Here is a 25,555-nt window from a genome sequence, read left to right as displayed (position 1 = left end):
ATCTTTAACAGTATTATAACTATTTGTTTCTATATCTGTCTTTAACAATGAACTCCACTTTGCACAGCCAGGCATATACAGGAGGAGGAAAGTGTGTTTAGTATGAAGGAAGAAAGAAAACATGTAAAGTGGGTAGGTATCTCCTCCAGATGCTCTAATGGGGGACTCGGGGCCAGAGTGGGGCACAGCATTTGTGCCGATCAAGGGAGCTGCATGTTTCAGGGCAAAGATTTAGCAGGGATGAGAAGATGAAATAACATTGTAGAGAGAGCTACAAGCACTGAGCAGAGGGGCAGGGGGTAAGTGGGTCTAGATGCAAATAAAACGCTTTCTGTCCTTAAGAGCATGCACAGTACAGGAGCCTGGAAGAACTTTTCATCCCCAGGGCTGAACTGAACATTCCACTGAACTCAACTGGGACAATGGCTGCAGTCAGCTTTCATCCTTGATGCTGAGTACCAAGCAACCCCTCCTACACTTCACCTTTTATTTATTTATTTATTTATTTATTGCTTGATTGAGATGGAGTCTCGTTCTGTCGCTCAGGCTTGAGTGCAGTGTCCTGATCTCGGCTCACTGCAACCTCCACCTCCTGGGTTCAAGTGATTCTCCTGCCTCAGCCTCCCGAGTAGCTGGGATTACAGGCATACACCACCACACCTGGCTAATTTTTGTATTTTTAGTAGAGGCGGGGTTTCATCATGCTGGCCAGGCTGATCTCAAACTCCTGACCTCAGGTGATTCTCCCACCTCGGCCTCCCAAAGTACTGGGATCACAGGCCTGAGCCACCACATCCAATCTTTTATTTATTTTTTTGAAACAAGGTCTCACTCTGTTGCCCAGGATGGAGTGCAGCGGTGTGCCATCACGGCTCACTGTAGCTTCGACCTCCCCAGGCTCAGGTGATCCTCCCACCTCAGCCTCCCAAGTAGCTGGAACTGCAGGCATGGGCTACCATGCCAGGCTAATTTTTGTATTTTTTTGTAAAGACAGGTTTCACCAAGTTGCTCAGGCTGGTGTCGAACTCCTGGGCTCAAGCATTCTGCCTGCCTTGGCCTTTCAAAGTGCTGGGATTACAGGTATGAGCCACTGGAGGGGAACCACCCCATCTTTTTTTTTTTTTTTTAAACAATGTAACCTTTCTTGTTTGTTTTTTGCTGTTTTTTTGTTTTTGTTTTGTTGTTGTTTGTTTGTTTGTTTTGTGTTCTGAGCTGGAATTTTGCCCTTTCACTCAGGTTGGAGTGCAATGGTGCAGTCTTGGCTCACTGCAACCTCTGCCTCCTGGGATCAAGTGATTCTCCCATCTCAGCCTCCCAAGTAACTGGGATTACAGGTGCCCACCGCCATGCCAAGCTAATGGTTGTATTTTTAGTAGAGATGGGGTTTCATGATGTTGACCAGGCTGGTCTCGAACGCCTGACCTTAGGTGATCCACCTGCCTTGGCCTCCCAAAGTGTTGGGATTACAGGTGTGAGCCACCGCTCCCAGCCTTTTGTTGTTGTTGTTTTGTGAGATGGAGTCTCACTCTGCTGCCCAGGCTGGAGTGCAATGGTGCAATCTCAGCTCACTGCAACCTCTGCCTCCTGGGTAAAAACAATTCTCCTGTCTTAGCCTCCCAAACAGCTGGGATTACAGGCACATACCACCATGCCCTGCTAATTTTTGTATTTTTAATAGAGACGAGGTTTTACCATGTTGGTCAGGCTGGTCTCGAACTCCTGACCTCAGGTGATTCATCTGCCTTGGCCTCCCAAAGTGCTGGGATTATAGGCGTGAGCCGCCAAGCCTGGCCACAATGTAACCATTTTTAAGTGTACAGTTCAGTGTCATTAAGTACATTCACATTCTTGTGGCAACCTCACCACTATCCATCTCCAGACTTTTCATCTTCCCAAACGGAAACTTTGTACCCACTAAACAACTCCCCATGCCCCTCTCCCAGCAGCCCCTGTCAACCACCATTCTACTTTCTGTCTCTATTAATTTGACTACTCCAGGTACCTCATATAGTATAATCATACAATATTCATCCTTTTGTGACAGGCATGTTTTATCATAACATCCTCAGTGTTTATTCATGTTGCAGCATGTCTCAGAATCTCTTCCCTTTTTCAGGTTGGATAATATTCTATGATATGGATACATCACATTTTTTTGTCAATTAATCCATTGAGGGACACTGGGGTTTCTTCCACCTTTTGATTACTGTGAATAATGCTGCTTTAGACATTACTGTACAAGTATCTATTTGAGATTCTACTTTCAATTCTTTTGAGTACATACCCTGAGGTAGAATTACTGGATCATATGATAATTCTATGTTTAACTTTCTAAGGAATGGCCTTTTTATAGCAAGAAAGGGTTCTGCGGTGTGGGGGGTGGTGAGGAGGAGGGATGGTAGTTCTGAGAATCGAGATTACTTCAACATTCGTAAGAACCTCAAGGATGGTAGATTGGAGGGATCTGAAAGTTAATGCAGCACAGCTGCCTTCTAACACGTACAGACTCGCTTCTATGAGGTGTTCCTTCTAGGGCTGAAATGCTCTGAGGTCTCCCTCTGCTGCCTTTACCTCTCATGGCCACAGAGATAACGTGAATCTGTCTGCTTTGTGACAGCCCTCAGGCCTCGGAAGACAGCTTTCTTGTCTCCCTGTCTTTTGTCTTCTAGAGAAAGCTTTGTGCTTTACTTTTTTTTATTTTTATTTTTGGTAGAGATGAGGTCTTGCTATGTTGCTCAGGCTGGTCTCAAACTCAAGGCCTCAAGTGATTCTCATGCTTCAGCTTCCCAAAGTGCTGAGATTACTGGCATGAGCCACCATGGCCAGCCTGCTGGTTTTTAACTGTTCCTCCTATGACTCAGTTTTATCCTTATCCTAGGTACTCTCTGAATGAGTTAATTTCTGTACAATACTTATAACAGTGGTAGTCTCAGTGGAATGAAATACCCCTGGCAAAGTCCAAGCAGCATGGCCTAGAGAGAGTTTATCACTTCCTTTATTCTAAATCAGGGCACCAAATGACTGCTTGGGCAGGGCAGGGAACAGACAGGTACAAGTCAGGCCTCTGTGAGACAGCTGGGATTGGTAAAACCCAGGGTTAAATGGGAAGCATGCTGGCTTGCAAAGGTATTTACCTGGACAACAACAGCAGCCCCAACCAAAGACAGGATTTATGCCAAGGACAAACCATCCAGCCTGTTGTCTCCTTTATTTTTTGATAGGTAGGTAAAAGACGGATGAAGGACTCCAACCATCACAATGTGGCCTCATATGGAGCTTGCTTTCAACTAAAACCCTGAACACCTTTTCCCAAAAGTGCTGCAAAATACCTCCCACCTATTCTTTACTCAAACCATTGACGTTTTTGATTCAATGGCAGAGCCCGACATGGCAGTGACCTCTACTAAATGCCATGTTAGAATGATCTCATCTCTTTAACCCTTCAAGATGTGTCTAGTCTTATTCTGCCATCCTGTGTATTTAGTCCATCTCCCAACTTTATGTCTTAGCTTGTCAACGATGAAGGAATGCTTAGCAATGATGAAGGAATTTTAGGAGCTTAATTGACTTTTTCAGTCCTCTCCATAAAGTAGTGCGGTATGTACCACCTTAGCTGGACAGTTGCTCTTATATCTTTCATATTCAGCTGATCTCTGAACTCTCCCAAACAGCCAGGCATAGAATGAAGCCTTGTGAAGGATCACAACTTGAAATCTGTCTTACACTTCACAACTTCCCGTAACTTCGGACATATTTTTAATATGCCATTCTCTCTCTCTTCTCTAATAAGAATGGCAGACAACCTGTGAGTAGGCTGTAATATTTAATGAGTTACTATGTTTTTCTGTGGGTATTTTTAAAGGAATACAGTAACTCTTTAGGAGACAAATGCTTTTTTCCTCCTTGCATTGAATGCCAAGTAAAATTTGGGTAAATTTGTAAATATTTCTTTTTTTTTTTTTTTTTGAGATGGAGTTTCACTCTTGTTGCCCAGGCTGGGGTGCAATGGCATGATCTCTGCTCACCACAACCTCTGCTTCTCAGGTTCAAGCAATTCTCCTGCCTCAGCCTCCAGAGTAGCTGGAATTACAGGCATGCGCCACTGTGCCCGGCTAATTTTGTATTGTTAGTAGAGACGGGGGTTTCTCCATGTTGGTCAGGCTGGTCTCGAACTCCCAATCTCAGGTGATCTGCCTGCCTGGGCCTCCCAAATGCTGGGATTACAGGCATGAGCCACCGTGCCTGGCCTATAAATGTTTCTTTATCAAATAAACATCGTGGTGGCAGTCAGACCTATATTATCCATCTTATTTTTCTTTTTACCTTGATTACCAGTAATCTAGGCCAAATTCAGAGCCCAGATAATCAGCTCATTGCAGGCAATTGGTTATATTCACCCCATTTACAGAGCCCCTACTGTATTTTTAATCTTAAATTACCCTAGTTTTGGAATCGGTATCAACTTTCTCAAGCCAGTTAGTATTACTCTGCACATCAGAAGAATGTTTAAGTAAACGGTAGCCACTCAGAAAGGATTTCTGTCTTCCAAATTAATCATTTGCATCCTGTTCATTAACAAGGGACTCTAAGTTCATAATAAGGCCAAGATGTATTTTTTTCCAAAACATCTTCAAGAGGAAAACATTAATTCAGTACATCGAGTTATGATAGGTGATCTAACATTAGTAGAATTAAACGAGGCAGGAAGTGCTATGAGAAATGCAAGTAACACTTAGAGAGGTAAAGCCTTCACAGCTCTTCAAAATGCTTCAGGGGCTTTTTAACAATATGTGTTACAGCATGAAACACAGCTAACCGACATTTCAAAGGAAAGAAGGCCTTTTTCTCCTAAAGGTATACATTCACAGTGACTTTATTATCCACAGCATTCAGCCAGTTTTCATGTTGGATAGATAAAGAACTTTCTCTCAGTACCTTTGACCCTTAACATCTCTGCTGGGTGTGAGTTAAACTCAGCTGATATGAGAACAGTAAATACAGTCAAACCCACATTCATTACACTGAGTGCAGCTGGGGGAATACATCAACATGGCCTGAACAGTGATAAAAAGGGACTGCAATAATGATGTATTGAATAAATGTTTATCAAGAACCTAATACCTACATGGTACATAATATGCTAGAACACATTTATAAATATTTGTTGAGGAACTAATTATAAAGACTATGCCACGTGCTTTAGGGTTCAGCCATAACCTATTATAAGTAATACCTATTATAAGTGGGTGCTTGTAAGAGATATTACCATATTACCTAAGCACTCACTTTAATACTCATTGTTCTAGGCTCCACCTGATGTTAGGATATGAATCTTTTCAGCTATACGCTGCGTCCGGAAGATCACATGATTAGCATCAATTTCTAAGCACAGTTATAAACTTGATAGTTCTGAGTGAATACATACACTACAGAATAGTCATTCAACAAATATTTATTGCCTGCCCACTATGTAGTCTGTATATACATATACATAACACATGTGCAAAGAGCAGTCTAGTCAGTAGTTTAGGAGGATGGAATTGGATGTTAAAGAGGCCTGGGTTCAAGCACCAGTGCCACCATTTAAAAGCAGTGAGACATTGAACAAGTCTTAGATCTCTTTTCAGTAAAATGGGAATAAAAGTACCTATCTGGAAGAATTGTTGTGAGGATTAAACATAATAACACTGATGAAATACTAGCCCAGGACCTGGCATAATTGCTAATTGGAAAAGAGCAACTTGGCAAAGTGCTAGTTGGGAGGCCAAGGCGGGAGGGTTGCTTGAGCCTGGGCGTTCAAGACCAGCCTGGGCAAAATAGCAAGACCCTGCCTCTAAAAAATAAAAATAATTAGCTAGGCACGGTGGTGTTTGCCTGTAGTCCCAGCTACTCGGGAGGCTGAGGCAGGAGGATCACTTGAGCCCAGGTGTTTGAGGCTGCAGTGAGCTAAGGTCACACAACTGTGCTCTGGCCTGGGCTTCAGAGCAAGACCCTGTCTCAAACGAAAAAAAAAAAAAAAAATGGTGACATTGTTTATATATATATGTACAAAAGTTTCTAAATAAAAATATTAATTCAGAAACCCATAACAGGCATGGTATTAAAAAGATGACAGTAGGCCGGGCATCTTGGCTCATGCCTGTAATCCCAGCATTTTGGGAGGCCGAGGTGGGTGGATTGCAAGGTCAGGAGATCGAGACCATCCTGGCTAACACAGTGAAACACCGTCTCTACTAAAAATACAAAAAATTTAGCTGGGCGTGGTGGCAGGCGCCTGTAGTCCACTCGGGAGGCTGAGGCAGGAGAATGGTGTGGATTTGGGAGGTGGAGCTTGCAGTGAGCCGAGATCGCACCACTGCATTCCAGTCTGGGTGACAGAGCGAGACTCCTTCTCAAAAATAAAATAAAATAAAATAAAATAAAATAAAATAAAATAAAATAAAATAATAAAAATATGACAGTAGTTTTTAATTAAAATATTTTAAAGGTAACAACAGCAGGAGAAAAAAAAAAAAAAAGAAAGGTATATTTTAGCACAAAGCACGGGCAAAAAAAAGACACTAGGAGTTTGGTGAAAGTTTGCCACCAGAAGGCTAGTGGCAATATCTAAGCTTCAAACTCATATTCTGGGCCAGGTACAGTGATTCATGTCTGTAAACCATGGCTTTGGGAGACTGAGGCAAGAGGATGCCTGAGGCCAGGAGTTCAAGACCAGCCTGGGCAACGTTAAAAAATTAGCTGGGCATGTTGGCTCATGCCCGTAGTCCCAACTACTTGGGAGGCTGATGCAGGAGGATCTCTTGAGCCCAGGAGATCTAGGCTGCAGTGAGCCATGATTGTGCCACTGCACTCTGGCCTGGATGACAGAGCGAAACCTCGTCTCTGAAAAAAGAACTCAGATTTTGGGGTTTAGTTCTATGTCCTCCAAGGACTGCAGCGTTCTCAAACCAAGAGTAATGATGGTCCTCACAAGGACAAACTTAGGTCCGCCCCCTCTGCAGAAGAATCAGGGAATTATGACTCATAGGAGCCACCACAAAATCACTAACTGGAAATCCTTGCTGCAGCTACACTGCAAAAGAATCGGACTTGATTTGCCAAATTCCCCATGTGATACAAGCGTGGCCACCTGCCAAAGAGCCAGAGGGAGAGAGGGCCACTCGCCTTCCTGGTGACACAGAGATTTCCTAGCCCCGTTACCAAATGAAAAAGCAACGCAAGGGCTTCTAAGAAGCCATCCCAATGACCTTTTGACTTTGAGAAGAGCAGTCTTCACAGCAGAGGGTTTGGGGTTTTGGCCTCTTTCAGCAGTTTATTCATTCTTACATGGAAAAGTTGTATTCTGAGGTTTCTGTGGTGCATGAAGCTTTTGCCTTCACCATCTGTTCCTGTGTCTTCCCTGGGTGACATCAGAGTACAGCAGAAATTTCCCTTGCCATCTAATGGGGTTTTGGGCTGTTTGACTCAACCGTGCATGTTCCTCAATGCCAGGAGAATAATCCTACCCTAAGTCAGCTGAGCAGAAGCCAGGATCTAACTGCAAACAAGAGACCCGGCTTGCCTAATGGCATGGAAGAGACCAGTTTCATTGCAGCTACCTGGGAAGATGGTTGCTAATTAGCCTGCAACAAAGAGTTCCTTGCTCATCTAAAGCAGGTAATCACTGTTCAGGTAGGTTAAAGTGTTTCTGAGACTTTTCAGTGCCAGCCGAGAGCATGGGCGGCTTAGGAGGGCAGGCTGGGTGCAGACTGAGAGCTTTAAGTACCACAGAAAAAGGTGACTGGTGGATGAATTCCTGGCAGTCCTGTTGCCTCCAGGAGCTGACCCCTGCAGAATACTTGCTCAGAGAGTGGCCAGGACTGCAGAGAAACCGTAGAGGAGAGTATTTGAGGAGGGAGAATATGGATACTTTTCTGGAGTGGGGTGAGCCAAAGACATTCATTGGAGAGATTCCAATCTGATTCTCGGGTGCCAGTAAAATTGAGATTATTTGTCTGGGTCATGGCGTAGTTATAAGGACTCACTCAGTACACGTGTGCAGATGGACTCATGTGGGATGTTTTTAGACAAGGCACATGAAACTGAACATATCCAACATGGACTTACTCTTTCTCTCCTTCTCACTTCTCACTGCTAGCCCTCCCGAACCCTTCAGCCTCTGTTATATTTCTGATTTATGCTAAGGCTATCTCACACCCTTAGGTTTCGCTTACCACCTCTCGTAGGTTCCTACACCCTCTTAACGCCTCTCTCAGTTTCCACATACCCTCAGCTGGGGCCCTTATCATCTTTCTCTTGGGCTATTGCAAGAGTCTCCTCACCATTGTTTCTGCCTCTAGTCCCTTTCACCTCCAATCCTCTCTTCATGCAACTGCCCACATTCTCTTTCTGAAATGCAAGCTTGGTCATATCTCCAGCTTAATGGACTCCAGGAGCTTCCCAGTACCTATGCAATGAAGTCCAAAGCTTCTGCATGGCACGCAGGAGCTTTCAAGATCGGCTCCCTCTGCCATTACAGCTTTATCTCCAGCAAGAGTCCAGGACTGTCATCACCTGGATTACCTGCTGTTCTCCTAACATGACCTTGGAATTGCCTCCTTACTTCCTATGCTATTCCCTCAGCCTGGAATATCTTTCTCTTGTCCTGCCTGACAAACTCCTCCTCTTTTTTCAAGACAAAGCCACCTCCTTTGTGAAGCCTTCCCCATCCTCCTTCCTCCAGATCTGGATTAAGTATTCTGCCTCCTATTCGTGTGTGTGTGTGTGTGCATGTGTGTGAGTGAAAGAGAGACAGTGTGTGTGTGTGAGAGTGTGTGTGTTTAAATATACATAACATAAAATGTATCATTTTAACAATTTTTAAATGTACAGTTTAGTGACATTAAGTACATTCACATTCTTGTGTAACCACCACTACTATCCATTTCCAGGACATTTTAAACTTCCCCAGCTGAAATTTTGTACCCATTAAACACTAACTCCTCATTTCCTTCTATCCTCCAGCTTCTGGCAACCACCATTCTATTTTCTGTCTATGTGAATTTGACTACTCTATATACGTTATATGTAGGGTTTGTCCTTTTGTGATAGGTTTTTTTCACTTAGCATCATGCCTTCAAGATTCATCCATGTTGCAGCACGTGTCAGAATTTCTTTTCTTTTTAACGTTGAATAATATTCCATTGCATATATGTATATATGTACGTATATGTAAATATATATATACACACACACAGTGATATATATATGTGTGTGTATATATATATATAAAACACGTATCACATTTTCTTTATTCATCTATCAATAGACACTTGCATTGCTTCCCCTTTGGCTTTTGTGAATAATGCTGCTATGAACATGGGTGTACCAATAGCTCTTTGGGATCCTGCTTTCACTCTTTGATATGTACCAGAAGTGTAATTGTTGGATGGTATGGTAATTCAAACCCCTATTATTTTTCCTCAAAGCTGATTGTGCATGTTAAATATGCATCTTCAATGTGGTAATGTAGCTATATACAAATTCCCAAGGAGTAATTTTAGATAATTAAAGCACAACAAAGACTCTGCAAAGAACATCTGACTCTTCCCTGTGGTAAAAGTATGTTTTCCACACAAAAGAACTTGCAAACCTGTTGAAACGTGACAGTGTGAATAACACTTGCAATCTAAAATTAAACTCTGGCAAAATACTTCTAAGGAGAAAATCCTTTTAAGAATACCAGTGGGTAAGTTTTGTAGTTATCACTTTGTTATGACCTACTTGGGAATTTGGAGTTAGGAACCCCAGTTCCAGCCCTGCCCTGCACATCATGTTTAGCAAGTCACTTAATTTTCTAGGCTGATTTTACCCTCAGTAAAATAACAAGCACCCCTTTACATTCATGATGATAAGGCAACCCAAGTGAAAGCATTCTGGTAGCCTCAAAAAAGTGAGATCATCTGAATTATCACAATGACCAGCATCCCATGTAATGCTAGGGATCCTTTCCTTTTATTGCAGACTCAAATGGCAGTAAATTGGACTCATGGTCCTCTCTCAAAGGAAGCTAAATTGAATTCTTTTTTTTTTTTTGAGACAGGCTCTGTCACCCAGGCTGGAGTGCAGTGGTACGATCTCAGCTCACTGCAATCTCCACCTCCCGGGTTTAAGCGATTCTCCTGCCTCAGCCTCCCAAGCAGCTGGAATTACAGGCGCCTGACATCATGCCCAGCTAATTTTTGTATTTTTAGTGGAGATGGGGTTTCACCATGTTGGTAAGGCTGTTCTTGAACTCCTGACGTCTGGTGATCCACCCGCCTCAGCCTCCCAAAGTGCGGGGATTACAGGTGTGAGCCACCGTGCCCGGCCGCTAAATGGAATTCTTTAAGGGACAAAAAGCAGCAATACTTGATCTTCCCATTTGCGTAAGAAAAATCTTTGAAGATGAAGTAGAATCGTGGGGACATTTAGGGTGATAAGATAAGTGCTGGTGGGATTTTAAAACATCGCAATTGAGGAGACAGTTTTCCATGAAAAAGGAATAGGCACAGAGAAGGAAAGCCCTGAGGCAAGAATAGAAAAAATACTCTTGGTAAAAAGAGACAGAAAGTCCTACATGGTATGTGTACATTCCATCTAGGCAGTATCGGTTATAGCATTAGAATAAATACCCTAACCCACTTCCCATGATTCTTTCTGGTTTGCTGTACATATCAGGTGTGGCAAAGACGTGTGTATAGTCACTGTTATGATGGTGTCAAATGATGACACTTTTACCGAGTAATAAATCAACACGGGATCCTTAGAATAACTGACTAATCAACTTACTTGTACATCTTACCACCTCCATTCTTACCGTCCATGTTTTCAGAATGTCTATGCTATTGATTCGCCACAAGGGAAGGCAGTATAAGGCAAGTCTACTGAGTTTTTTTCACATATATTGCTAAACTAATATTGAGTGAGATATAGTCTTCCTTCTTCTCTGAAATTGAGGAAGTGGTCAATACAAAAAAAAAAAAAAAAAACAAAACATGTTTGAGACAATTAGAGAATTCAGACGGCCTAACTAATGACTTATAAATACAAGACATAAAAGGTATAGTGCTGTGCACGTAATTGCTGATAACTCGAAGAAAAAACGAGACAAGAGTTTGCTCTTCTGAGAAACTTAGATCCATTCTCAGTCTGGGCATGGTGGCTCACACCTGTAATCCCAGCACTTTGGGAGGCCGAGGTGGGCAGATCTCCTGAGGTCAGGAGTTCGAGATCACCCCGGCTAACATGGTGAAACCGCGTCTCTACTAAAAATACAGAAATTAGCCGGGCGTGGTGGCGCGTGCCCGTAATCCCAGCTACTTGGGAGGCTGAGGCAGGAGAATGACTTGAACCCAGGAGGCAGAGATGGCAGTGAGCCGAAATCGTGCCACTGCACTCCAGCCTGGGTGACAGAGTGAGAGTCTGTCTCAAAAGAAAAAAAAAAAAAAAGAAAGAAAAAAAGCTAGATCCATTCTCAGGGCTTTCAGTTTATGGCTCCATATTTCTCTGTTTTAGAATGCTCAGAAACAGCCTGGAAAACTGAAAGGCAGTCAGTGCAATAAAAGTGGCATTTCTGATTAGAGGGGAAAAGATGAGTATAATGAATGGGTTAAAGGAACAGACTATGTATCTGGAGGAAAATATTTTTCCCTGTTCTCTTTCCCTTCAAACAGTGTCCTCCACACACGTTGTCGGGTGTCTGGTTAGGGAACCAGTTAACACAGGTAGCACCTGGGATGCTACTCAGCAGTTCTTGAGGTGAATATTGTTGGCAGGCAACCATTCCTGCCATATGCTCCCCCCTTTTGCAAAACCAGTCCCCAGTGGCCAAAGATTTGTCTTGCCTTCAGATATCTATTATACGCCCGCCTTGGTCAGAATTCACCCCCATACCTGCAAATGTATTCTCCCCAGTGATAAATGCTCTAATATCATTTCCGCGTATTAAAAGTCAGCCACAAGTGGGTAGGGATACTCACCTCATAGTTGTCTTCAATGTGTGAAGAATGGCTGATAGTGGTGGTTTACACCTGTAATCCCAGTGCTTTGGGAGGCTGAGATGGGAGGACTGCTTGAGCCCAGGGGTTTGAAGTTACAGTGAGCTATGATTGCACCCAAAACTCCAGACAGGGCTATAGAACAAGACCCTGTCTCTTAAAAAAATGTGTTGCCTATTGGGTACAATGTTCACTACTCAGGTGATGGGTACACTAACAGCCCTGACCTCACCACTACTCACTATATCCATGTAATACAATTGCACTTGCACCTCTAAATCTATAAAAAATTTTTTTAAAAATATTAATGTGTGAAGAACTGTGTTCATTGGATTGCCTAAGCCCAGCATGGTGGGCGGCAAGCACGGGTTAAAAGCCAAGTTTCCAACAATTAGCAAAGGCACAGCTGCCAGTAAATATGGTGTTGTCTGTATCCCATCAGGAAACCCTTGCTCTCCTATTAGACCTAATTATCAGTCAGCAGCTGAGTTCCAAAAATGGTACTATGGGTTTGGCAGGAAACAAATCAGGAGAGGTTATCCTGCTGGGTGAGAGGTCCTGTGACGGTGTTTTACAATACATTTCCTGGTCAGCTATTACTGTGATTTGGTGACCTCAAAATCTTGGCTGGTGCTTCTGTGTCTGGAGGAGGAACTTGGGCAGTAGGAGCCACAATGGCAGAAGCAGGGCAGCCATCATTATTTTTACTTCAGGTTGCTAGTATCTGACTATTAGGGAACATGTGTCCAAGGAGGTGGAATCAGGGAGAGTGGGATAGAAGGGAGAGTATCTTCTTGAAATCACACAGAATTCAGGAGAAGCTGAGTTCAATGGCAGCTTGCACACCCGCCACAGAGTCCACTTGCAGAGCTAGAGTTGCTCTGCCACAAGCCAGTCCCTCATTGCTCAGAGTGGGAATGCAATTTGCCAAGACTACCTCCTGGCCTGGAGTCCCCTGTGCAGCTGAAGGCGGAGTTCACCCGCCCCTGGGGATGTGGCCTTGGAGCTTTGCTGATTACGCTATCCTACCTTGCCAACATGTGCGAAGTGACAGGATGATTTTTAAAACTATAAAGATCCAGAAGATTACACTATTAAGTGGGCCCAGACATGTTTAAATGCCTTGCATATTTGAGGCCCTTCCCAATTCACAAAGGTGATTTGATATATCTTATCTGAGTCAACGGTCTTCCTCAGATTTCTAGAATCTAGTAACACCCTGTTGCCCTGTCTTCTTGATATTATATTTCAGTGATTGGTTTTCCAACCTAATGTCTGCATTTGCTCCAATATCAATGTGGGTTTTAGATTTATTATTATTATTTTTTTGTGGCAGACATTGTCAGATACTTCAGAATAGATCACACATTTTATTTTCCATAAGATGGCCCACCTGGGCTACATCTACACTGCTAAGCGATACAATTGTCTCAGAACTGTACTCACGGAATAGAAACATTAAAAAAAAAAAAAAAGTTGACCAGCCAGGCGCGGTGGCTCACGCCTGTAATCCCAGCACTTTGTGAGGCCAAGGTGGGCGGATTACCCGAAGTTGGGAGTTTGAGATCAGCCTGATCAACATGGAGAATCCCCATGTCTAACTAAAAATACAAAATCAGCCGGATGTGGTGGTGCATGCCTGTAATCCCAGCTACTCAGGAGGCTGAGGCAGGGGAATTGCTTGAACCTGGGAGGCGGAGTTTACGGTGAGTGGAGATTGTGCCATTGTACTCCAGCCTGGGCAAGAAGAGTGAAACCCCATTTCCAAAAACAACAACAACAGCAACAACAACAACAAAAAGTTGACCATAAGTGAACTGTTTACAAACTGAATTCTGTGTTCCCATGATTCCCATATTTCCTCCTCTGATGTCAGCACAATCTGGGGAGGGAGAAGGATTTTTCTTCCATCAGAGGCTCCAGCAAACACCTGATAGACTGAGTGACCTCTCTCTCTCATGGCTGGTGTGTGGTGCTGGCCCCTCTGGATAGCAGGACAGGGCTGTTCTCTTTTCTCTGGTGTAACCACCCTGTTATATGGATAGCATATCAGTGCTGACTTCGACCAGGGATCCCACAGACATTTTAGGGAAAATAAGCCTTTCTGTTTTAAATCTCAGATGCTTTTGTCCAGGACTGGACATAGAAACATCTAGGAAACAGGTAAGGAGCAAATCTGGATGCCAGACCCTCTGTCGTGCTTACAATCACCTGCTCCATTCTGCAACCCAACTTTTATTATCAGATAAGCTTTTGTACCTGGGAAGGTCTGAATGAGAGTTCTTCAGTCACTCATCTGAACCAATGCCTGGGGTTGCCCCACCAGGACCCCTATAACTCGGACCATCTAAATTCTAGTGGTAAACATAGGTTAGGCTTAAAGTGGACCATGCCACACTAATATTCAGTTTCGATTCCAAATATGACAGGCCTGTGCCTCTCAAATTAGCTTATGTAGTGAGCTGGGCAAATGATTGTGTCATTTTTACTAGTTTAGTTTCCCTTTGCAGAAAACAGCACTTTCTTAACAAACAGGATGTTACATCATAGTGCACACAGAAGTCAAATACTCCGATCTGCCAGGAACAAAAAATCAGAATTTAAATAAAATCTCCCCAAATATGAGAATCAGCTCTAGCAACTGTTGGCCATGTGGCTACAGATCATAGAGAATTCATTCAACTATTTGTATTCTTCTGTGTCATCAGCTTCCTCATTTATCTAAAAAATTAATTGAGCAACTGCTATCTTGGGCACTTGGGAACACAAAAAGTCAAAATGCAGTTCCCACAACTTAATAAACTCAAAGTGTATTTGAGAAGACAAACTTTTTTTTTTTTTTTTTTAAAGAAAATAACAATAGTAATACTGTGGGAAGCAAGAGAGGGAGGGAAAACTATATTGGATTGTGTTTTGGTTTTTTGGCCATGTGAGATGTTCTTTGCCTTTTAGCAGATAAAAAAGAAAATGCTGCCACCATGCCTGGCTAATGTTTGTATTTTTAGTAGAGTTGGGATTTCACCATGTTGGCCAGGCTGGTCTCAAACTACTGGACTCTAGTGAACCACCTGCCTCAGCCTCCCAAAGTACTGGGATTACAAGCATGAGCCACCATGCCCGGCCTAGAAAAAGCATATTTTAATTTAAATCCTAACTCATAAATAGGGAAAGATCATGCCTTTAGTACATTCAATGCAGTTTGTTTGTTTTTGTTTGTTTGTTTGTTTGAAACAAAGTCTTACTCTGTCGCCCAGATTTGAATATCATACCTCACTACAAGCCTCAAACTCCTGTGCTCAAGCCATCCTCCTGCCTCAGCCTCCCATGTAGCTGGGACCACAGGCGTGTGCCACCATGCCTGGCTAATTTTTTACTTTTGTAGAGATAGAGTCTCGCCATGTTGCCCAGGCTGCAGCACAGTTCTTATGCAGGTATAGGATGAAAACTAATTTAGACAACCAAGCAATTGTGTGGGGCAGGACTCCTTCCATCAGCATGACGTGGCTGCCCCATGGCTTAGGGTAAATTTTTATCCTTTGGTGTCTGGTCCTTATTAAAACAGACTCTCCACCAGCCACTCTGGAGAATCAGAATAACTTGTTATTATAGTTATGAAATGCTTAATCAGCATCCCACTAATTGCCACACAATAGGCCCAAGATATTTGTCCCAGGATATTTAACATGTGCTTTGAGGTTTTTCAATAAGTGATTGGACATTGTAAGCGACATAGAACATGCCTTAGTTAAAAATGACTGTAGGAAATAGGGAACAGTGATCTATGCAGCTACAGTGGGAGCAGGGGGAAAACACAAATCATCTTCCTCCACCCTCCTGCCTGCCTTGCCAGCATCATTCTCAGCCTCCCTGAATTGTGGCCTTGACTCTTTCACTTTGGAAAAGATCTTCAAACCACCGTGATCTTTCCCACCAGGCTTTCCCCTGCTGTTCCCTCTATTTTAGGAATAGAGCGAACAAAATGCACTTTAACGTGCATGTAAATCACCCAGGGATCATGTTAAAATGCCAAGCCTGACTCAGTAAGTCTGGGGCATGGCCTGAGATTCTGTGTTTCTCTCAAGCTCCCAGGTAAGGCTGATGCTGCTGGTTGGAGGAGGAGCCTGGGTTTGGAACACCCTTGCTGTCCATCCTAGCTCGGCTGTCAGTTGTTTCTGGACACATAGATTTTATGCACACACGTCTATGCATACACACGCACATACAAATAACAACCATATCAACACCACCAACAAAACAACAAACCCTTTCAGGGACCAATCAAATGTCCAACTCTTAATTGTCAACTGATTGGTCCAGAAAGGCTATTTGAGATATCCAAACTGTTATTTCTGTATCATAAAAGGAAGATTATTTAAATTCTCCAAAAGTAGGAAGGGCTTAGTTTCAGAATAAAGGACAGTCCTTTGGATAAAATTAGCTTTATGAAAAACCCACTGCATTACTCTTATTTTAAAAAATTTATCCTAGACTGGAGGTGCTTAAAACATTAGGAAAAACTGGTTTGCTCAAAGCCCACTGAGTGTTTGCATCTCAAGTTTAGAGGTTGCCTTTCCAAGAAGCTTTTTATGATCCCGGGATGGGGGTTGGATGTTCCTGGGTGTTGCTCCAGAGAATCCTACGTACAATGTTGCCATAACCTTCATCTCCCTCTTCTATAATTGCTTGTTTACTCGTCTGGAGTCCAAGCAGACCCAGAATGTCTTTCATTCCAAAGCCTTGAACATTGCAAGTATACAGAAAATACCCAATAACTAAATGAAGGTCTGAAATAACAGATCAATCTTGCAATCTTACTACTGTAGTGGATTCTGCATGTAGGACTAGGTAGAGTTGGAGACATTTTTTGAAATGGTGCAAAATTGTAGTGTTTATAGAATGGTGAAGTGTACATACTCAGAATCTTTTTATGTAGTACCATTTTTCGAGAAGGCAGTGAAACACACATATATATCTTTACCTGTTCCTTACCTTGACTCTGACTCACCCTTTTCAACTGCTGTTTTGAAGTGGTCAAGTGATACTCTGTTCTATGCATCTGCTGAGAACTTATACTATCTGTGTTTTTCCATTTCCTTCTGAATGAGTAACCAAGAGTTTTAGCGAGTCCTTGTAATTTTTAATCTGCTCAGATAACCTGGGCTCTTGGCTTTATAAACAGGAATGAATAGGAAACCTGTATTTCAAATGATAATGTTTCTTAATTTCCTTGCACTTCTTAGCCTGTCTATTGTGTAGGACAGATTGAGTTTGCTCTTCCAAAATAAACAGCTAGTGTGGTTTCAGGTGAAAGTTACTCAGAAATGTGTAGACTGCAGGAATATATTGGGAATTAAGATAGATAAATATTGGCTGTTAAAGTTAGTAATGCCAAGTAAACCACTTGGCTAAGAATTATGCTCAATAATGGACCCAAATTCCTCTTTTTTCAATGATAGTGGTGGTGATAGTAATAATAGCACAATAATAACCGCAACTCTGTGTATTTGTGTGTGTGTCTACTAAAACACCTGTGGGCATGTCCGTCAATTCCCAATGATTGTCTCCAGGGTGAGATCATGGAATACTTCCATTTCCTACATTGTATATTGTATATTTCTCTAGTGTTTGAGTTTATTACTATAGCATATATTTTCTGTTGTAAGCAGAAAAACAGGTCAGAATTTTTAAATGGGAAAAAAAAACTTGTATGAGAATTAACGACACTGTTGCCCACAAGTACAGTCTTTCTACATACGAAAGTAGAACACTAAGACACATTCGGCCTGAGGTTTCCACAGGACAGGGGAAGTTTCAGTTGTGTTAACACTTTTGGTTGGTTGGAACGGTCACCTCAAGGAAATAATTTTTGATGTTTATGTCAGGACTCAACGCAATACCCCAAAGTTTGGTGCCTTGGCATGCTGAATACTTTGAACGAACTGCAGGAAACCAAGAGAGCCTCAGAAGCAAGATCTGTTTCACCTTCTCTCCCCCTCCTTTCTCCTGCTTCTCTTTCTCCTTCAAGATAGGCCGTGGAAACTCTAAGGCAAGCCATAGAAAGTAGAACTCCTCCACCACAAAGCAAGCCATAAACCGCCAGGCATATTATTCTTTTTCTTCCCAACTTTCTTTTTGTTTTTTGAGATGGAGTCTCGCTCTGTCACCCAGGCTGGAGTGCAGTGGTGGGATCTCGGCTCACCGTAACCTCCGCTTCCCAGGTTCAAGGGATTCTCCTGCTTCAGCCTCCTAAGTAGCCGGGACTACAGGCGTGCACCACCACACCTGGCTAATTTTTTATATTTTTAGTAGAGATAGGGTTTCACCGTGTTGGCCAGGCTGCTCTTGAACTCCTGAACTCAAGTGATCTGCCCGCCTCCCAAAGAGCCGGGATTACAGGTGTGAGCCACTCTTTCTCCCCAACTTTCTGTATAAAAGCTGGCCATAAAAAAATTCTCTGACCTCCCCTGTTGGATGATTCTAGGTCATAAGACCTTCATTCCAGAGGCATCCTGCCCTGTATCTGGGAAGAAGGAATGGTGCATAGAGATGCCAAGAAGAATCGGAACAGACAGGCATTGCTGGATTCCCCCTCAGTCTGTTACCATGAGATCAAACTCCTTTGTCCAATCACATTTCTATAGTGCTGTCAATTCTTCATTGATTCTAAGCAGAAAAACGGGCAGTTATCCTTGGGTCTTCTGGTCTTCATTTCTAAAGTCTTTCATGTTACATAAAACTTTTTTTTTTTTTTTTTTGAGACAGAATCTCACTCCGTCGCTCAGGCTGGGGTGCAGTGGTGTGATCCTGGCTCACTGCAATCTCTGCCTCCCAGTTTAAGTGATTTTCCTGCTTCAGCCTCCCGAGCAGCTGAGACTACACAGACGTGCAACTACGCCTGGCTAATTTTTGCATTTTTAGCAGAGACTGGGTTTCACCACATTGGCCAGGCTGGTCACAAACTCCTGACTTCAGGTGATTTACCCACCTTGGCCTCCCAAAGTGCTGGAATTACAGGCGTGAGCCACTGTGCTTGGCCCCATGTTATGTAAAACTTTGATTAAATAAATTTATATATTTTTTCCCTGTTAATCTGTCTTTGTTTTATTTCAGAGCCAGCCAGGAACCCTAGGAGGGTCGAGGAAACTTTTCCTCCCCCACGTGTATAAATCTCTTAATCCAAAGACATGAGAGTTTTTGAGTAAAGTATAGATACTATCACCAGAAAAGGAGTCTTGTCCCAGACCTCGAGAGCAGGTTCTTGGATCTTGCACAGGAAAGAATTCAGGGTGAGCTGCAGAGTATAGTGAAGTTAAGATAGTTTATTAGAGACTACTCAATTACAGAGTAGGGTGTCCTCAGAAAGCAAAAGGAGGAACTCACTACCTTAAAGGTAGTGCTTGCTTATATAGGTTGTTAAGAATAGTGTACTTTATTACAAAGGCTTGTGATCAGCTTGTGACATGCTATTAGTATTGTTATTTTCCTATGTTACTATTGAATTCAGCAAGAATTAATGAGTGTATTATATTATAATCTTTAAAGCAACACTTAGTCTTAAACTAAGAATACTTTTTGTTCTTAAAGTACTAGGACAGTTCCATAAATTCTGGGTCTTTAATTAGTTATTAGCATCATTAACTCATTCCCTCAACCATAAACATCTTGTGACCAACCGTGCCCAAGCCCTTGGCAATGTAACACAGCAGATTTGGCTTTATCTGGCCTTTATTCAAGATGCAGTCACTCTAGTTAGGACGCCTCTGACAATACTTTTAGGGATTTCAAATGCTATCAGTGATTTAGTAGAGAAAATTACATGAAAGAATCATAATACAACCAAATCTGATAACTTTTGCAAAATGAAGTGGATGTTGGTAACAACTTAATGAAGACATTAATTACGAATTGACCTCTTCAATAAAGTTTCAAGGTGGCTACCAAGATGCACCATTTTAAAAGATGTATATGCATCCTAATAAGGTAAAGCACTTCAAAATTAAAGTGACACTCAAAATTAAATTGATGCAGGTCTTTAGTCAAATGCATAATTTTATTCATCTGTATAATTCTGACCTTCTTGCTATTGCTGAAATCACAGTCTTGTATTCCTCTACCACTTCACAAATCCATTTCTGTTCCCATGCATTGTAGTAGACAGTGAGATTGTCCAGCTCCAAAATTATGGTCAACTTACTGTTTGGATATTCATTTGAATTTTCAACAAAATTTTCTTAATTTAACTATTTATCCAAATATTTACTGAGTGCCTACTAAGTGCCAGGCACTGTTCTGGTCCTTGGGATAGAACAGAAATAGAACAAAGATTGTTGCCCTTGTGGAACCCATAGTCTAAACGGGGGTGACAATGAAAATAAGCATAAGAAATAGACACATTATATAGTATGTCAGAAGCTGATGGGTGCTATGAAAGAGCTGATGTTTAGAGTTACAGGTTACACTGTGATAAAAGAAACACTTCAACTGAATTAAATTTAAAGTTCAACCGAGCAACAAATGATTCGTGAATCAGGCAGCCTTTTGAGCCAAGGGAGGCTCCAGTGCAGCCACGCGGTGGGAGATTTATGGACAGAAAAAGGAAAGTGATGTACAGAAAATGGAAGTGAGGTACAGAAACAACTGGATTGGTTGCAGCTCAGCATTTGCCCTATTAGAACACAGTTCAAACAGTTGGCTACATTTGATTGGCCAAAACTCAGGAATTGACACAGTTGTGGGCTACGGCCTGTTTACACCTTCATTTGTTATAGTTCAGGATGTACAGAAAAACCTTTAGGCTGAACTTAAAACATGCAAGGAGGCAGTTTTAGGCTAAACTTGATTTAACAACTGTGTCAACTCTCACCAACGCCACCACGCCCTCCCCCAAGAAGTGACAATGTTTTTAAATACAATTATTTTAGGGAACATTTGTGAGATGAGGTCCATTCATGTGTGGGGTCCGGGGCAGAGGCCCCTCTTACCTACTTTAAGGGCAGTATTGAGGGTAGACCTCATTGAGAGGTGAAATTTGAGCAAAAACATGGAGGAGATAAAGGGGTTACAACTGCAGCCAATGTGGAGAAAACAAATTTCAAGCAGAGGTGCCAGTCAGTGCAAAGTTCTTAAAGCAAGACTGTATCTGGCATGTCTGGTAAACAGTAAAGAAGCAGGTATGTAGGTAGTGATGGGAGAGTAGAAAGAGACGAAGTTATGAGGATCCAGATGGTATAGAGCTCTGTAGGCCACTGTAAGGACTTTGACTTTTATCTGAGAGAAGTGGAGAGCCAATACAGAGATGTGACATGATTTGATTTATATATCCATTTAGTCACAATACTTTTTAAAGGTATTTTGGAGAATAATTAAATGTGAAATTATGCACATTTACATCAGCTGAGTTGTTTTAAGCTGGGATGTTACAATCTCATTTAAGATTATAATTCTGGAGTCAAATTAGCTGAAGACTTTCCGGCTTAAAAAGTTTTCCAGTATGTGATACATGCGTAAGTAGAGCTTTCTTCTATATACTTATTACTTTACTTTTTTCTTCTTTTTCATGTTCTTCACTACACATTTTGTGTGTGTTCCTAGGAAATCTTTTAAACTAAGTTTTATTTGATATGTATATTTAGTATCGATGTTCTAAAATACTATTGAATAAAATACACACTGCAGTAGCTTAGTTAAAATACTAGAACCAAGGCCAGGCGTGGTGGCTCATGCCTGTAATCCCAGCACTTTGGGAGGCAGAGGTGGGTGGATCACCTGAGGTCAGGAGTTCGAGACCAGCCTGACCAACATGATGAAACTCTGCCTCTACTAAAAATACAAAATTAGCCAGGTGTGGTAGCACATTCCTGTAATCCCAGCTACTTGGGAGGCTGAGGAAGGAGAATCACTTGAACCCAGGAGGCAGAGGTTACAGTGAGCCCAAACTGTGCCACTGCACTCCAGTCAGGGAAAAAAGAGTGAAGCTCCATCTCGAAAATAAAATAAAATAAAAAATACTGGTACTGAAAAAATAATAGTCACAAATGACATTACTTTGTGCCTTTTACGAACAATTAATACTTTGAGGGCCAATTGTATACCATTATCATCTAAAGTCTGTTTCATTTTCTTCGCTTTAATGAAATCATGATAATCTATTATTTTCTACTCAAGGTTAACAGAAATTAGCTTGTTACTTAATATTTCTTCGACTTCTTTTGTCCATTAAAAAAGGGGGGTGTTTTTAAGATTAGTGTGTGAAAGTTAATGTATAAATAAAAGTAGACACAACTTTAGGTAAAACTATGAAACAGGTTAAGTTTGGCTTCCTCTTTTTGTCTCAGTTCAGGCATATGCACCCAGCACAATACTTAGCGCATTGTGGGTGCTCATTATATACTGGTTAAATGAGTGATAAGTTCCCTGAGGTATTTATTTCCTGCACTTGTTAGGGTTCAGTGAGCCGAGATCCCGCCACTGCCCTCCAGCCTGGGCGACAGAGCGAGAATGTGTCTCAAAAAAAAAAAAAAAAGATAAAAAATAAAAATAAAAGACTGCCTGCCAGAGGAAGTGGGCAATCTTCGCCTAAAGATATGAACTGCTAATGGTTAAACATCAGACCTCAGAGAACATATATTTTAAACCGGGGAGTTTTCTCCAAAAGCACTCTGTAAACCACATCAGTGGGCAACTTAACGCACTTTGCTTGTCATTGGGTCAGATGGGAGTTTGAGGAATTGAGAGTAACATTTGGTATATAGACTTGGTACATAATATCTTGAATTATTTCTATTTCATAATTCCTGTGCAAAAAATTACGGGAGTTGTTGATTCTACAGCAATTCCTGTCAATTTGTAGATTATCTGCTTATTAATAGTTTGCATTGTTTGGTAGAACGTGAAAGCTACCGAACGATTACAGTTCAGGCTTTTTCCCAGTACCTCTGGCGTTGCTGTCTCAGTGACTAGAAGGTGAGGCGGGTGGCCCTTGAAATGCCAAACCGCCTACCGCAGCAGTCTGCCAGTCGCGTGCTGGGCGCAGAGCCAGGGGTGCAGCCAAAACATCCTGGGTTTAACCTACAGCTGCCACTCTCTGGAGGGACTGGTCTATTAGGGCATATGACACTGACAGTGCGCACTGTATACAAACCGTGTTTGAACAGGAGTCGGTTGGAAAATACACCACTGCACTGAATTACTTCTGCAGTGGCTTTGCAAAGCACTTTTTGTTTCTTGAAAGAAGCCGACGGTAACCATTAAAAATATAGCTTTTTCCAGGTCCCAGAGGAAGGCTAGTGGTGCCTTGTGGGTAACCCTTTCTCCCTCTCCTGACTCCTTCCCGTTATTTCTTTTATCCTCATCCTCTAGACCTACACAATGCGACAGGTTGACAGTCTGTGTTGAATGGAAGAGGCGGACGCTGCGCTTGTGTTTGGTGCTTCTCAAACGGCGCTCGCTCTCCCCAGGGTCTGACACTGCCCACTACGCAGAGCCCTCGGTGGTAGTGCGGACACAGGGTATAATCCCCCACCGCTGAGAAACCCAGACCCGGCCGCGGTCGCAGCCTTGAGGGTCGTCCCGCCCCTCTGCCTTCCCTATTGGCTCGGCGGTTCCACGCGTCACGCCTGCGACGCCGGCGCTGTCCTCCCAGAGGAGGCGGGGCTTACACGCGCGAGCCCGAGCCAAGAGCGCACGCGCAGGCGAGCGGGTCTGGGTCCGGACGAAGGGAGGGAGGGGGTGGTGTTCTCGGTTTCCTGGGTTACCTGAGCGGGCGGGGGTGGGGTGTGCGCGGCGGCGGCAGCAGCGGCGTCAGCTCGGGGTTCTCCTGGACAGGGGGAGTGCGCGGCGGCCGCAGCTGCCACAGAACAGGTAAAGGCCGCCGCCGGGCGCCGACGCTGCCGGCAGAGGGTTCCGGGTCCCGGCCCCTCTGCGTGGCTTGGAGGGGAGGCGGTTTGGGGCTGGTGGCAGTCAGCCTGGGCTGAGGGCCGGGGCCGCCGGGCTGAGGGCGCGAGGGCACTTGGCCTGACGCGCCAGCTCAGGGCGTCCTCTCTGGCTTCTGGGCTCTGGGACTTCTCCTCGCGGCGCCGGGCCGCCTTTGACAGCCGCCGAGCCGCCGAGCCGGGGGCGGGAGCTCGGCTGGGCCCCTCCGGGCCATTGCAGCGGCTACTGGGCACTAACTTTATTTCGCAGCGCGCGGGGGGCGAGGTCGAGCAGGCTGACGGCACTGTGTTGCTACCTTTATTTTATTTTTTGATCCTGTGCCGCTGCACTACTCAGCCCAGCTGGGCCCCGGCTGTCAGGTTGACGATGGGAGTTGACGGTTTCCGCGCCACCACCCAGCCGGTCATTCCCCGCGCTCTTGCACGGCGGTGCTCGCCCACCTGTCACCTCCACCGTGCGCCTCGGTCCGCGCTTTCCTCCTGTCCGCGACACCCTTTGACTGGGCGAGAGCTTCTCTTCCCAGGGGATCCCCTGAGACATCTGCCGTCTGTCTCCGGCATCACGGAGCCTGACTGAGATGCCCCTTCGCTTCTGATGGGTTAAATAAACTGGGAAATTACCCAAGAAGACCCCGGTGTAAAGCCCAACGAAGGGGTTGCTTAATGGTCCAGGGGATACAGAGGCTTTAAGAAACATTTCCTTAACGCTACTTTTTATCTGGTTAAACAAAACAACAAAACATCCCCGATACGCTCAGTAGACCATACACACCCAGCGACAGCCCTTGATAGTTAATGGGGTTTGTTTTAAGCAGATAGAAAATTTTAAGGGAGTCGAATTCTGTGTTGAATGCGTTCGTGTTGAATTTGGGCCAGTGTTTCCTTGAAGATCAAATGCAGGTTGCATTTTCCTATTGTTTGTTTAACAGATTGATAGGACAAACTGAATTAGACTTTTCTTCCTGATGATTCTTGGCTCTTCTGCGCTATCACTTTAAAATTCCATGCCTACTCTGTGCTAATAAAGATGTTGACTTTAAACTTTCAGTTTATAGATGTAGTTGATTAATATGGGGTATCTGTTTTAAAGAGCTTTGTTAAGTAGCCAACAACTCTTTTTCTGATAGCTCTTTGCTGTCATCCATATTGTTACTACAAAGATTGGAGAATTTGGAGAAGAGAGGGCATAAGGAAAAATGAATTGCTGTAATTTAATTTACATGAAAATACTTCATAAACTATATAATTACATATATGTATTTAGTAAATATTTATTGAGCACCTACTGCGTGTTACTTTTCTAAGAAAATATAAATATCCTCTCCTTCATGGAGCTTGTATTCTAGTGGGGACCTCAGATAATAAACAAATAAAATATGTGCTGTGTCAGATGGTGTTAAGTACTACAGAGAAAAAGCAGGGAAGAGGGAGGACAGGGAACGGGGAGAGGTTGGAATTTTAACTAGAGGCAGTCAGGGAAGGCTTCCTAGAGAAGATGACATTTGAGCCAAGACCAGAAGTAAGTGAGAGGTAATCCATGCACCTCTCTGAGGGAAGGATGTGCTAGCAGAGAGGAAGGCAGAAGGACTCGCAGAAGCCCTGTGTGCT

The 25,555-nt window shown here is 43.2% G+C and overlaps 1 protein-coding gene across 11 annotated transcripts in view; it reads left to right on the top strand.

Moving 5' to 3' along the window:
* The first annotated feature begins 7,147 nt into the window (after window positions 1-7,147).
* LYST (lysosomal trafficking regulator) overlaps window positions 7,148-25,555 on the top strand; it is a 217,585-nt gene continuing 199,177 nt past the window's right edge. For 8 of the 11 annotated variants that reach the window (XM_017953553.3, XM_017953525.3, XM_017953547.3 and 5 more), the window contains exon 1: window positions 23,764-23,876. The gene's annotated coding sequence lies outside the window, so the exon portion shown is untranslated. Of the gene's footprint in view, window positions 7,672-23,763; window positions 23,877-25,555 lie in introns of those variants that run through there. The other 3 variants (XM_017953559.2, XM_017953541.2, XM_017953532.3) reach the window with 2 other exon arrangements.

Source organism: Papio anubis, chromosome 1, assembly GCF_008728515.1.
Source record: "Papio anubis isolate 15944 chromosome 1, Panubis1.0, whole genome shotgun sequence".
Classification (NCBI taxonomy): Eukaryota; Metazoa; Chordata; class Mammalia; order Primates; family Cercopithecidae; genus Papio; species Papio anubis.
The sequence above is the reverse complement of the archived record's forward strand: the minus strand, read 5'-3'. Positions and strand labels throughout refer to the sequence as shown.